The sequence below is a fragment of the Lissotriton vulgaris genome, chromosome 2_1 (assembly GCF_964263255.1).
Source record: "Lissotriton vulgaris chromosome 2_1, aLisVul1.2, whole genome shotgun sequence".
Lineage (NCBI taxonomy): Eukaryota > Metazoa > Chordata > Amphibia > Caudata > Salamandridae > Lissotriton > Lissotriton vulgaris.
Window position 1 is genome coordinate 1,186,572,298 of NC_141687.1, and position 14,336 is coordinate 1,186,586,633.

Genomic DNA, 14,336 nt, shown 5'->3' on the forward strand with positions numbered 1-14,336 from the left:
TACAGAGCAGAGTGGCGCAGCGGAAGCGTGCTGGGCCCATAACCCAGAGGTCGATGGATCGAAACCATTCTCTGCTAATTTTGCTTGATTTTCCTTCCAAGGACCAAGCTGTCTTTTCCACGCTGACAGCAAGGAAAAGCACAAGCTTGTGCCAGCTATGTGAGAAAAGACTTCTCAAATATCTGTGTCTGCTGAAATACAAGAGAGGGATCGTCAAAGGATCCACCCTGTACTTTGAAAGTAAAGACACACAATAATAAGCATAAATGACTGGTGGGACCTTCAAACACTTTTATGGGCAGGCTTTGAATTTCATTCTTCCCTTTTTGTTCTGCTCTTATCTATCTCCTGGGCAATTAATTGAATGTTCTGCATTTCTCTTCCCTGTTTTGCTTCCCATGCTGCCTCTATATATTCTTATCTATTATTTGTAATGCAGCTTTCCATTCTTCTCTTCTGCACAGCTTTGTCCTTGGTTTCAATCCCAGTTCCTTACCCTCTGCAAAAAACTTTCTATTGCTTTTCATGTTGGTATCTAAACCAAATGCACCATTCAAGCTGGTGCAAGATAGTCATTGAACTCAGGGTCCTAATGTTTAGAACCGAGAGCACACAGATCAGAGGGCGTTGGTGGTATAGTGGTGAGCATAGCTGCCTTCCAAGCAGTTGACCCGGGTTCGATTCCCGGCCAACGCAGTACAAATACTAATATATTCTGCAAGCAGGATATATTTTAATGCAACATGTCACAAAATGGAAATATAATGAACAGATTAATCAGCCGTTATATAAAAAATAAACAAATATGTAGGCAAGCATCTCAATCGCCCCTTCTGCTATATTCATTGTCCTAATATATGATAAGTTTCATAAAGCAGAGTCACCACTCACATGTGCTGATAAAAAATATTTACAGTGGGCAGACAATGAAAGGGCTGAGGCCCGACCACACATTATAACTCCAGCATCTCTATGTTAAAAAGCATTTCCTAGGCAATATCTAGCCTCTGAAAACAATATGCAAGATCCATCGATAAATCTGGCAAAAGTCGCCAACATTTTGTGCATACTTGTGCCCTCACCTGAATGTAGCGCCACCTTGTAGACGTCGGAGGTAACTGCAGCTCAAAAAATGTTTCATCAGAGGGCAAGTTTAGAGGAATCCAAAAGGCAGATGTCCATGGAAAGATCCTCCGACTGCAGCAGGTTGGATGCTTCAAATTTACACAGTTTCCAGTCCAACGTCCTCTCATGTACCGAACGCTCCCAAACGCTCAAAAGCCTTACACCGGGCAAGCCCTCACCGGGTAGATCTCTGGCTCCCAGGTAAAGCCAAATCCTGAGCATGCTAGCACTAGGATCACAGAGAGAGAGACAGAGAGCGTCGGAGAGCTGCTGTCTTGATAAAGGCCTGAAACGGCTAGTGCCTAAGAGGGTCTGGACTTTCAGTTATGACTGATTGTGAGAGGGGAAGATGAAGATTTTCTGCACCCAGCACGCCTTGCGATATAATTAGGCAAATGAGGTGAGAGCCCGACCAATCCCACTTCACTCCTATGAATGCCTCCTCATCTGCATAAAGAGAACACTTTCACAAACGAGCAGAGTGGCGCAGCGGAAGCGTGCTGGGCCCATAACCCAGAGGTCGACGGATCGAAACCATCCTCTGCTAATTTTGCTTGATTTTCCTTCCAAGGACCAAGCTGTCATTTCCACACTGCCAGAAAGGAAAAGCGCAAGCTTGTGCCAGCTATGTGAAAAAAGACTTCTCAACTATCTATGTCTGTGTAATACAAGAGTGTTCGTGAAAGGATCAACCCTGTACTTTGAAAGCAAAGACACACAACTATAACCATAAATGACTGGTGGGAGCTTCACACAACTTTCTGGGCATGCTTTGAATTTCATTCTTCCCTTTTTTTCTGCTCTTATCTATCTCCTGGGCATTTCATGGAATGTTCTCTCTTTCTCTTCCCTGCTTTGCTTCCCATGCTGCCTATATATGCTGATTTCTACTATTTGTACTGTTGCTTTTCATTTCTTCTCTTCTGCACAACTTTGTCCTTGGTTTCAATCCCCAGTTCCTTACCCTCTGCAAAAAACGTTCTACTACTTCTCATGTTGGTATCTAAACCAAATGCACCATTGAAGCTGTTGCAAGATAGTCATTGATTTCGGCAACGTAATATTTAGAACCGAGAGCACACACATCGGAGGGCGTTGGTGGTATAGTGGTGAGCATAGCTGCTTCCCAAGCAGTTGACCCGGGTTCGATTCCCGGCCAACGCAGTGAAAATGCTAATATATTCTGCAAGCAGGATATATTTTAATGCAACATGTCACAAAATGGAAATTTCATGTACAGATTAATCAGCCATATATAAAAAAATAAACAAATACATAGGCAAACATCTCAATCGCACCTTCTGATACATTCATTGTCCTAATATATGATAAGTTTTATAAAGCAGAGTCACAACTCACATGTGCTGGTAATAAATATGTTACAGTGGGCAAACAATGGAAGGGGTGAGGCCCCACCAGACATTATAACTCCAACATCTCTATGTTAAAAAGCATTTCTAGGCAATATCTAGCCTCTGAAAAAAATATGCAAGATCCACCGATAAATCTGGCAAAAGTCCCTAACATTTTGTGCATACTTGTGCACTTACCAGAATGTAGAGCCACCTTGTAGCTGTCGAAGGTAATTGCTGCTCCCAAAATGTTTTATCAGAAGGCAAGTTGAGAGGAATCCTAGAGGCAGATGTCCATGGAAAGAGCCGCTCACTGCCGCAGGAATGTTGGATGCTTCAAATTCGCAGAGTTTCCTGTCCAACGTCCACAACGCTCCCAAACGCTCCCAAACGCTCAAAAGCCTCACACCGGGCAAGCCCTCACCGGGTAGATCTCTGGCTCCCAGGTAAAGCCAAATCCTGAGCATGCTAGTGCTAGGATCACAGAGAGAGAGAGAGAGAGAGAGGGTTCAAGACCTGCTGTCTTGATAAAGGTCTGAAACGGCTAGTGCCTAAGAGTGTCTGACTTTCAGTTATGACTGATTGTGAGAGGGGAAGATGAAGTTTTTCTGCACCCAGCATGCCTTGCAATATACTTATGCAAATGAGGTGAGAGCCGGACCAATCCCACGCTACTCTGCTTAATGCTCCCTATCTGCATAAAAAGAACACTTTCACAACAGAGCAGAGTGGCGCAGCGGAAGCGTGCTGGGCCCATAACCCAGAGGTCGATGGATCGAAACCATCCTCTGCTAATTTTGCTTGATTTTCCTTCCAAGGACCAAGCTGTCTTTTCCACGCTGACAGCAAGGAAAAGCACAAGCTTGTGCCAGCTATGTGAGAAAAGACTTCTCAAATATCTGTGTCTGCTGAAATACAAGAGAGGGATCGTCAAAGGATCCACCCTGTACTTTGAAAGTAAAGACACACAATAATAAGCATAAATGACTGGTGGGACCTTCAAACACTTTTATGGGCAGGCTTTGAATTTCATTCTTCCCTTTTTGTTCTGCTCTTATCTATCTCCTGGGCAATTAATTGAATGTTCTGTATTTCTCTTCCCTGTTTTGCTTCCCATGCTGCCTCTATATATTCTTATCTATTATTTGTAATGCAGCTTTCCATTCTTCTCTTCTGCACAGCTTTGTCCTTGGTTTCAATCCCAGTTCCTTACCCTCTGCAAAAAACTTTCTATTGCTTTTCATGTTGGTATCTAAACCAAATGCACCATTCAAGCTGGTGCAAGATAGTCATTGAACTCAGGGTCCTAATGTTTAGAACCGAGAACACACAGATCAGAGGGCGTTGGTGGTATAGTGGTGAGCATAGCTGCCTTCCAAGCAGTTGACCCGGGTTCGATTCCCGGCCAATGCAGTACAAATACTAATATATTCTGCAAGCAGGATATATTTTAATGCAACATGTCACAAAATGGAAATATAAGGAACAGATTAATCAGCCGTTATATAAAAAATAAACAAATATGTAGGCAAGCATCTCAATCGCCCCTTCTGCTATATTCATTGTCCTAATATATGATAAGTTTCATAAAGCAGAGTCACCACTCACATGTGCTGATAAAAAATATTTACAGTGGGCAGACAATGAAAGGGCTGAGGCCCGACCACACATTATAACTCCAGCATCTCTATGTTAAAAAGCATTTCCTAGGCAATATCTAGCCTCTGAAAACAATATGCAAGATCCATCGATAAATCTGGCAAAAGTCGCCAACATTTTGTGCATACTTGTGCCCTCACCTGAATGTAGCGCCACCTTGTAGACGTCGGAGGTAACTGCAGCTCAAAAAATGTTTCATCAGAGGGCAAGTTTAGAGGAATCCAAAAGGCAGATGTCCATGGAAAGATCCTCCGACTGCAGCAGGAAGGTTGGATGCTTCAAATTTACACAGTTTCCAGTCCAACGTCCTCTCATGTACCGAACGCTCCCAAACGCTCAAAAGCCTTACACCGGGCAAGCCCTCACCGGGTAGATCTCTGGCTCCCAGGTAAAGCCAAATCCTGAGCATGCTAGCACTAGGATCACAGAGAGAGAGACAGAGAGCGTCGGAGAGCTGCTGTCTTGATAAAGGCCTGAAACGGCTAGTGCCTAAGAGGGTCTGGACTTTCAGTTATGACTGATTGTGAGAGGGGAAGATGAAGATTTTCTGCACCCAGCATGCCTTGCGATATAATTAGGCAAATGAGGTGAGAGCCCGACCAATCCCACTTCACTCCTATGAATGCCTCCTCATCTGCATAAAGAGAACACTTTCACAAACGAGCAGAGTGGCGCAGCGGAAGCGTGCTGGGCCCATAACCCAGAGGTCGATGGATCGAAACCATCCTCTGCTAATTTTGCTTGATTTTCCTTCCAAGGACCAAGCTGTCATTTCCACACTGCCAGAAAGGAAAAGCGCAAGCTTGTGCCAGCTATGTGAAAAAAGACTTCTCAACTATCTATGTCTGTGTAATACAAGAGTGTTCGTGAAAGGATCAACCCTGTACTTTGAAAGCAAAGACACACAACTATAACCATAAATGACTGGTGGGAGCTTCACACAACTTTCTGGGCATGCTTTGAATTGCATTCTTCCCTTTTTTTCTGCTCTTATCTATCTCCTGGGCATTTCATGGAATGTTCTCTCTTTCTCTTCCCTGCTTTGCTTCCTATGCTGCCTATATATGCTGATTTCTACTATTTGTACTGTTGCTTTTCATTTCTTCTCTTCTGCACAACTTTGTCCTTGGTTTCAATCCCCAGTTCCTTACCCTCTGCAAAAAACGTTCTACTACTTCTCATGTTGGTATCTAAACCAAATGCACCATTGAAGCTGTTGCAAGATAGTCATTGATTTCGGCAACGTAATATTTAGAACCGAGAGCACACACATCAGAGGGCGTTGGTGGTATAGTGGTGAGCATAGCTGCTTCCCAAGCAGTTGACCCGGGTTCGATTCCCGGCCAACGCAGTGAAAATGCTTATATATTCTGTAAGCAGGATATATTTTAATGCAACATGTCACAAAATGGAAATTTCATGTACAGATTAATCAGCCATATATAAAAAAATAAACAAATACATAGGCAAACATCTCAATCGCACCTTCTGATACATTCATTGTCCTAATATATGATAAGTTTTATAAAGCAGAGTCACAACTCACATGTGCTGGTAATAAATATGTTACAGTGGGCAAACAATGGAAGGGGTGAGGCCCCACCAGACATTATAACTCCAACATCTCTATGTTAAAAAGCATTTCTAGGCAATATCTAGCCTCTGAAAAAAATATGCAAGATCCACCGATAAATCTGGCAAAAGTCCCTAACATTTTGTGCATACTTGTGCACTTACCAGAATGTAGAGCCACCTTGTAGCTGTCGAAGGTAATTGCTGCTCCCAAAATGTTTTATCAGAAGGCAAGTTGAGAGGAATCCTAGAGGCAGATGTCCATGGAAAGAGCCGCTCACTGCAGCAGGAATGTTGGATGCTTCAAATTCGCAGAGTTTCCTGTCCAACGTCCACTCACGTCCCGAACGCTCCCAAACGCTCAAAAGCCTCACACCGGGCAAGCCCTCACCGGGTAGATCTCTGGCTCCCAGGTAAAGCCAAATCCTGAGCATGCTAGTGCTAGGATCACAGAGAGAGAGAGAGAGAGAGAGAGAGAGAGGGTTCAAGACCTGCTGTCTTGATAAAGGTCTGAAACGGCTAGTGCCTAAGAGTGTCTGACTTTCAGTTATGACTGATTGTGAGAGGGGAAGATGAAGTTTTTCTGCACCCAGCATGCCTTGCAATATACTTATGCAAATGAGGTGAGAGCCGGACCAATCCCACGCTACTCTGCTTAATGCTCCCTATCTGCATAAAAAGAACACTTTCACTACAGAGCAGAGTGCCGCAGCGGAAGCGTGCTGGGCCCATAACCCAGAGGTCGATGGATCGAAACCATTCTCTGCTAATTTTGCTTGATTTTCCTTCCAAGGACCAAGCTGTCTTTTCCACGCTGACAGCAAGGAAAAGCACAAGCTTGTGCCAGCTATGTGAGAAAAGACTTCTCAAATATCTGTGTCTGCTGAAATACAAGAGAGGGATCGTCAAAGGATCCACCCTGTACTTTGAAAGTAAAGACACACAATAATAAGCATAAATGACTGGTGGGACCTTCAAACACTTTTATGGGCAGGCTTTGAATTTCATTCTTCCCTTTTTGTTCTGCTCTTATCTATCTCCTGGGCAATTAATTGAATGTTCTGCATTTCTCTTCCCTGTTTTGCTTCCCATGCTGCCTCTATATATTCTTATCTATTATTTGTAATGCAGCTTTCCATTCTTCTCTTCTGCACAGCTTTGTCCTTGGTTTCAATCCCAGTTCCTTACCCTCTGCAAAAAACTTTCTATTGCTTTTCATGTTGGTATCTAAACCAAATGCACCATTCAAGCTGGTGCAAGATAGTCATTGAACTCAGGGTCCTAATGTTTAGAACCGAGAGCACACAGATCAGAGGGCGTTGGTGGTATAGTGGTGAGCATAGCTGCCTTCCAAGCAGTTGACCCGGGTTCGATTCCCGGCCAACGCAGTACAAATACTAATATATTCTGCAAGCAGGATATATTTTAATGCAACATGTCACAAAATGGAAATATAATGAACAGATTAATCAGCCGTTATATAAAAAATAAACAAATATGTAGGCAAGCATCTCAATCGCCCCTTCTGCTATATTCATTGTCCTAATATATGATAAGTTTCATAAAGCAGAGTCACCACTCACATGTGCTGATAAAAAATATTTACAGTGGGCAGACAATGAAAGGGCTGAGGCCCGACCACACATTATAACTCCAGCATCTCTATGTTAAAAAGCATTTCCTAGGCAATATCTAGCCTCTGAAAACAATATGCAAGATCCATCGATAAATCTGGCAAAAGTCGCCAACATTTTGTGCATACTTGTGCCCTCACCTGAATGTAGCGCCACCTTGTAGACGTCGGAGGTAACTGCAGCTCAAAAAATGTTTCATCAGAGGGCAAGTTTAGAGGAATCCAAAAGGCAGATGTCCATGGAAAGATCCTCCGACTGCAGCAGGAAGGTTGGATGCTTCAAATTTACACAGTTTCCAGTCCAACGTCCTCTCATGTACCGAACGCTCCCAAACGCTCAAAAGCCTTACACCGGGCAAGCCCTCACCGGGTAGATCTCTGGCTCCCAGGTAAAGCCAAATCCTGAGCATGCTAGCACTAGGATCACAGAGAGAGAGACAGAGAGCGTCGGAGAGCTGCTGTCTTGATAAAGGCCTGAAACGGCTAGTGCCTAAGAGTGTCTGGACTTTCAGTTATGACTGATTGTGAGAGGGGAAGATGAAGATTTTCTGCACCCAGCATGCCTTGCGATATAATTAGGCAAATGAGGTGAGAGCCCGACCAATCCCACTTCACTCCTATGAATGCCTCCTCATCTGCATAAAGAGAACACTTTCACAAACGAGCAGAGTGGCGCAGCGGAAGCGTGCTGGGCCCATAACCCAGAGGTCGATGGATCGAAACCATCCTCTGCTAATTTTGCTTGATTTTCCTTCCAAGGACCAAGCTGTCATTTCCACACTGCCAGAAAGGAAAAGCGCAAGCTTGTGCCAGCTATGTGAAAAAAGACTTCTCAACTATCTATGTCTGTGTAATACAAGAGTGTTCGTGAAAGGATCAACCCTGTACTTTGAAAGCAAAGACACACAACTATAACCATAAATGACTGGTGGGAGCTTCACACAACTTTCTGGGCATGCTTTGAATTTCATTCTTCCCTTTTTTTCTGCTCTTATCTATCTCCTGGGCATTTCATGGAATGTTCTCTCTTTCTCTTCCCTGCTTTGCTTCCCATGCTGCCTATATATGCTGATTTCTACTATTTGTACTGTTGCTTTTCATTTCTTCTCTTCTGCACAACTTTGTCCTTGGTTTCAATCCCCAGTTCCTTACCCTCTGCAAAAAACGTTCTACTACTTCTCATGTTGGTATCTAAACCAAATGCACCATTGAAGCTGTTGCAAGATAGTCATTGATTTCGGCCACGTAATATTTAGAACCGAGAGCACACACATCGGAGGGCGTTGGTGGTATAGTGGTGAGCATAGCTGCTTCCCAAGCAGTTGACCCGGGTTCGATTCCCGGCCAACGCAGTGAAAATGCTAATATATTCTGCAAGCAGGATATATTTTAATGCAACATGTCACAAAATGGAAATTTCATGTACAGATTAATCAGCCATATATAAAAAAATAAACAAATACATAGGCAAACATCTCAATCGCACCTTCTGATACATTCATTGTCCTAATATATGATAAGTTTTATAAAGCAGAGTCACAACTCACATGTGCTGGTAATAAATATGTTACAGTGGGCAAACAATGGAAGGGGTGAGGCCCCACCAGACATTATAACTCCAACATCTCTATGTTAAAAAGCATTTCTAGGCAATATCTAGCCTCTGAAAAAAATATGCAAGATCCACCGATAAATCTGGCAAAAGTCCCTAACATTTTGTGCATACTTGTGCACTTACCAGAATGTAGAGCCACCTTGTAGCTGTCGAAGGTAATTGCTGCTCCCAAAATGTTTTATCAGAAGGCAAGTTGAGAGGAATCCTAGAGGCAGATGTCCATGGAAAGAGCCGCTCACTGCAGCAGGAATGTTGGATGCTTCAAATTCGCAGAGTTTCCTGTCCAACGTCCACAACGCTCCCAAACGCTCCCAAACGCTCAAAAGCCTCACACCGGGCAAGCCCTCACCGGGTAGATCTCTGGCTCCCAGGTAAAGCCAAATCCTGAGCATGCTAGTGCTAGGATCACAGAGAGAGAGAGAGAGAGAGAGAGAGAGGGTTCAAGACCTGCTGTCTTGATAAAGGTCTGAAACGGCTAGTGCCTAAGAGTGTCTGACTTTCAGTTATGACTGATTGTGAGAGGGGAAGATGAAGTTTTTCTGCACCCAGCATGCCTTGCAATATACTTATGCAAATGAGGTGAGAGCCGGACCAATCCCACGCTACTCTGCTTAATGCTCCCTATCTGCATAAAAAGAACACTTTCACTACAGAGCAGAGTGGCGCAGCGGAAGCGTGCTGGGCCCATAACCCAGAGGTCGATGGATCGAAACCATTCTCTGCTAATTTTGCTTGATTTTCCTTCCAAGGACCAAGCTGTCTTTTCCACGCTGACAGCAAGAAAAAGCACAAGCTTGTGCCAGCTATGTGAGAAAAGACTTCTCAAATATCTGTGTCTGCTGAAATACAAGAGAGGGATCGTCAAAGGATCCACCCTGTACTTTGAAAGTAAAGACACACAATAATAAGCATAAATGACTGGTGGGACCTTCAAACACTTTTATGGGCAGGCTTTGAATTTCATTCTTCCCTTTTTGTTCTGCTCTTATCTATCTCCTGGGCAATTAATTGAATGTTCTGCATTTCTCTTCCCTGTTTTGCTTCCCATGCTGCCTCTATATATTCTTATCTATTATTTGTAATGCAGCTTTCCATTCTTCTCTTCTGCACAGCTTTGTCCTTGGTTTCAATCCCAGTTCCTTACCCTCTGCAAAAAACTTTCTATTGCTTTTCATGTTGGTATCTAAACCAAATGCACCATTCAAGCTGGTGCAAGATAGTCATTGAACTCAGGGTCCTAATGTTTAGAACCGAGAGCACACAGATCAGAGGGCGTTGGTGGTATAGTGGTGAGCATAGCTGCCTTCCAAGCAGTTGACCCGGGTTCGATTCCCGGCCAACGCAGTACAAATACTAATATATTCTGCAAGCAGGATATATTTTAATGCAACATGTCACAAAATGGAAATATAATGAACAGATTAATCAGCCGTTATATAAAAAATAAAAAAATATGTAGGCAAGCATCTCAATCGCCCCTTCTGCTATATTCATTGTCCTAATATATGATAAGTTTCATAAAGCAGAGTCACCACTCACATGTGCTGATAAAAAATATTTACAGTGGGCAGACAATGAAAGGGCTGAGGCCCGACCACACATTATAACTCCAGCATCTCTATGTTAAAAAGCATTTCCTAGGCAATATCTAGCCTCTGAAAACAATATGCAAGATCCATCGATAAATCTGGCAAAAGTCGCCAACATTTTGTGCATACTTGTGCCCTCACCTGAATGTAGCGCCACCTTGTAGACGTCGGAGGTAACTGCAGCTCAAAAAATGTTTCATCAGAGGGCAAGTTTAGAGGAATCCAAAAGGCAGATGTCCATGGAAAGATCCTCCGACTGCAGCAGGAAGGTTGGATGCTTCAAATTTACACAGTTTCCAGTCCAACGTCCTCTCATGTACCGAACGCTCCCAAACGCTCAAAAGCCTTACACCGGGCAAGCCCTCACCGGGTAGATCTCTGGCTCCCAGGTAAAGCCAAATCCTGAGCATGCTAGCACTAGGATCACAGAGAGAGAGACAGAGAGTGTCGGAGAGCTGCTGTCTTGATAAAGGCCTGAAACGGCTAGTGCCTAAGAGGGTCTGGACTTTCAGTTATGACTGATTGTGAGAGGGGAAGATGAAGATTTTCTGCACCCAGCATGCCTTGCGATATAATTAGGCAAATGAGGTGAGAGCCCGACCAATCCCACTTCACTCCTATGAATGCCTCCTCATCTGCATAAAGAGAACACTTTCACAAACGAGCAGAGTGGCGCAGCGGAAGCGTGCTGGGCCCATAACCCAGAGGTCGACGGATCGAAACCATCCTCTGCTAATTTTGCTTGATTTTCCTTCCAAGGACCAAGCTGTCATTTCCACACTGCCAGAAAGGAAAAGCGCAAGCTTGTGCCAGCTATGTGAAAAAAGACTTCTCAACTATCTATGTCTGTGTAATACAAGAGTGTTCGTGAAAGGATCAACCCTGTACTTTGAAAGCAAAGACACACAACTATAACCATAAATGACTGGTGGGAGCTTCACACAACTTTCTGGGCATGCTTTGAATTTCATTCTTCCCTTTTTTTCTGCTCTTATCTATCTCCTGGGCATTTCATGGAATGTTCTCTCTTTCTCTTCCCTGCTTTGCTTCCCATGCTGCCTATATATGCTGATTTCTACTATTTGTACTGTTGCTTTTCATTTCTTCTCTTCTGCACAACTTTGTCCTTGGTTTCAATCCCCAGTTCCTTACCCTCTGCAAAAAACGTTCTACTACTTCTCATGTTGGTATCTAAACCAAATGCACCATTGAAGCTGTTGCAAGATAGTCATTGATTTCGGCAACGTAATATTTAGAACCGAGAGCACACACATCGGAGGGCGTTGGTGGTATAGTGGTGAGCATAGCTGCTTCCCAAGCAGTTGACCCGGGTTCGATTCCAGGCCAACGCAGTGAAAATGCTAATATATTCTGCAAGCAGGATATATTTTAATGCAACATGTCACAAAATGGAAATTTCATGTACAGATTAATCAGCCATATATAAAAAAATAAACAAATACATAGGCAAACATCTCAATCGCACCTTCTGATACATTCATTGTCCTAATATATGATAAGTTTTATAAAGCAGAGTCACAACTCACATGTGCTGGTAATAAATATGTTACAGTGGGCAAACAATGGAAGGGGTGAGGCCCCACCAGACATTATAACTCCAACATCTCTATGTTAAAAAGCATTTCTAGGCAATATCTAGCCTCTGAAAAAAATATGCAAGATCCACCGATAAATCTGGCAAAAGTCCCTAACATTTTGTGCATACTTGTGCACTTACCAGAATGTAGAGCCACCTTGTAGCTGTCGAAGGTAATTGCTGCTCCCAAAATGTATTATCAGAAGGCAAGTTGAGAGGAATCCTAGAGGCAGATGTCCATGGAAAGAGCCGCTCACTGCCGCAGGAATGTTGGATGCTTCAAATTCGCAGAGTTTCCTGTCCAACGTCCACAACGCTCCCAAACGCTCCCAAACGCTCAAAAGCCTCACACCGGGCAAGCCCTCACCGGGTAGATCTCTGGCTCCCAGGTAAAGCCAAATCCTGAGCATGCTAGTGCTAGGATCACAGAGAGAGAGAGAGAGAGGGTTCAAGACCTGCTGTCTTGATAAAGGTCTGAAACGGCTAGTGCCTAAGAGTGTCTGACTTTCAGTTATGACTGATTGTGAGAGGGGAAGATGAAGTTTTTCTGCACCCAGCATGCCTTGCAATATACTTATGCAAATGAGGTGAGAGCCGGACCAATCCCACGCTACTCTGCTTAATGCTCCCTATCTGCATAAAAAGAACACTTTCACTACAGAGCAGAGTGGCGCAGCAGAAGCGTGCTGGGCCCATAACCCAGAGGTCGATGGATCGAAACCATTCTCTGCTAATTTTGCTTGATTTTCCTTCCAAGGACCAAGCTGTCTTTTCCACGCTGACAGCAAGGAAAAGCACAAGCTTGTGCCAGCTATGTGAGAAAAGACTTCTCAAATATCTGTGTCTGCTGAAATACAAGAGAGGGATCGTCAAAGGATCCACCCTGTACTTTGAAAGTAAAGACACACAATAATAAGCATAAATGACTGGTGGGACCTTCAAACACTTTTATGGGCAGGCTTTGAATTTCATTCTTCCCTTTTTGTTCTGCTCTTATCTATCTCCTGGGCAATTAATTGAATGTTCTGCATTTCTCTTCCCTGTTTTGCTTCCCATGCTGCCTCTATATATTCTTATCTATTATTTGTAATGCAGCTTTCCATTCTTCTCTTCTGCACAGCTTTGTCCTTGGTTTCAATCCCAGTTCCTTACCCTCTGCAAAAAACTTTCTATTGCTTTTCATGTTGGTATCTAAACCAAATGCACCATTCAAGCTGGTGCAAGATAGTCATTGAACTCAGGGTCCTAATGTTTAGAACCGAGAGCACACAGATCAGAGGGCGTTGGTGGTATAGTGGTGAGCATAGCTGCCTTCCAAGCAGTTGACCCGGGTTCGATTCCCGGCCAACGCAGTACAAATACTAATATATTCTGCAAGCAGGATATATTTTAATGCAACATGTCACAAAATGGAAATATAATGAACAGATTAATCAGCCGTTATATAAAAAATAAACAAATATGTAGGCAAGCATCTCAATCGCCCCTTCTGCTATATTCATTGTCCTAATATATGATAAGTTTCATAAAGCAGAGTCACCACTCACATGTGCTGATAAAAAATATTTACAGTGGGCAGACAATGAAAGGGCTGAGGCCCGACCACACATTATAACTCCAGCATCTCTATGTTAAAAAGCATTTCCTAGGCAATATCTAGCCTCTGAAAACAATATGCAAGATCCATCGATAAATCTGGCAAAAGTCGCCAACATTTTGTGCATACTTGTGCCCTCACCTGAATGTAGCGCCACCTTGTAGACGTCGGAGGTAACTGCAGCTCAAAAAATGTTTCATCAGAGGGCAAGTTTAGAGGAATCCAAAAGGCAGATGTCCATGGAAAGATCCTCCGACTGCAGCAGGAAGGTTGGATGCTTCAAATTTACACAGTTTCCAGTCCAACGTCCTCTCATGTACCGAACGCTCCCAAACGCTCAAAAGCCTTACACCGGGCAAGCCCTCACCGGGTAGATCTCTGGCTCCCAGGTAAAGCCAAATCCTGAGCATGCTAGCACTAGGATCACAGAGAGAGAGACAGAGAGCGTCGGAGAGCTGCTGTCTTGATAAAGGCCTGAAACGGCTAGTGCCTAAGAGTGTCTGGACTTTCAGTTATGACTGATTGTGAGAGGGGAAGATGACGATTTTCTGCACCCAGCATGCCTTGCGATATAATTAGGCAAATGAGGTGAGAGCC

At 43.7% G+C, this 14,336-nt stretch overlaps 8 non-coding genes across 8 annotated transcripts; all 8 read left to right on the plus strand.

Annotated features, from left to right (window-relative positions):
- The first annotated feature begins 624 nt into the window (after positions 1-624).
- On the plus strand, positions 625-696 carry TRNAG-UCC (transfer RNA glycine (anticodon UCC)). Its single transcript has one exon. It is a non-coding gene; the product is annotated as a tRNA-Gly (tRNA).
- A 1,521-nt stretch (positions 697-2,217) lies between these two features.
- TRNAG-CCC (transfer RNA glycine (anticodon CCC)) lies at positions 2,218-2,289 on the plus strand. The gene has a single exon. It is a non-coding gene; the product is annotated as a tRNA-Gly (tRNA).
- A 1,529-nt stretch (positions 2,290-3,818) lies between these two features.
- TRNAG-UCC (transfer RNA glycine (anticodon UCC)) lies at positions 3,819-3,890 on the plus strand. Its single transcript has one exon. It is a non-coding gene; the product is annotated as a tRNA-Gly (tRNA).
- A 1,525-nt stretch (positions 3,891-5,415) lies between these two features.
- On the plus strand, positions 5,416-5,487 carry TRNAG-CCC (transfer RNA glycine (anticodon CCC)). Its single transcript has one exon. It is a non-coding gene; the product is annotated as a tRNA-Gly (tRNA).
- Positions 5,488-7,024: 1,537 nt separating this feature from the next.
- On the plus strand, positions 7,025-7,096 carry TRNAG-UCC (transfer RNA glycine (anticodon UCC)). The gene has a single exon. It is a non-coding gene; the product is annotated as a tRNA-Gly (tRNA).
- Positions 7,097-8,621: 1,525 nt separating this feature from the next.
- TRNAG-CCC (transfer RNA glycine (anticodon CCC)) lies at positions 8,622-8,693 on the plus strand. Its single transcript has one exon. It is a non-coding gene; the product is annotated as a tRNA-Gly (tRNA).
- A 1,535-nt stretch (positions 8,694-10,228) lies between these two features.
- TRNAG-UCC (transfer RNA glycine (anticodon UCC)) lies at positions 10,229-10,300 on the plus strand. The gene has a single exon. It is a non-coding gene; the product is annotated as a tRNA-Gly (tRNA).
- A 3,122-nt stretch (positions 10,301-13,422) lies between these two features.
- TRNAG-UCC (transfer RNA glycine (anticodon UCC)) lies at positions 13,423-13,494 on the plus strand. The gene has a single exon. It is a non-coding gene; the product is annotated as a tRNA-Gly (tRNA).
- The last annotated feature ends 842 nt before the right edge of the window (positions 13,495-14,336 follow it).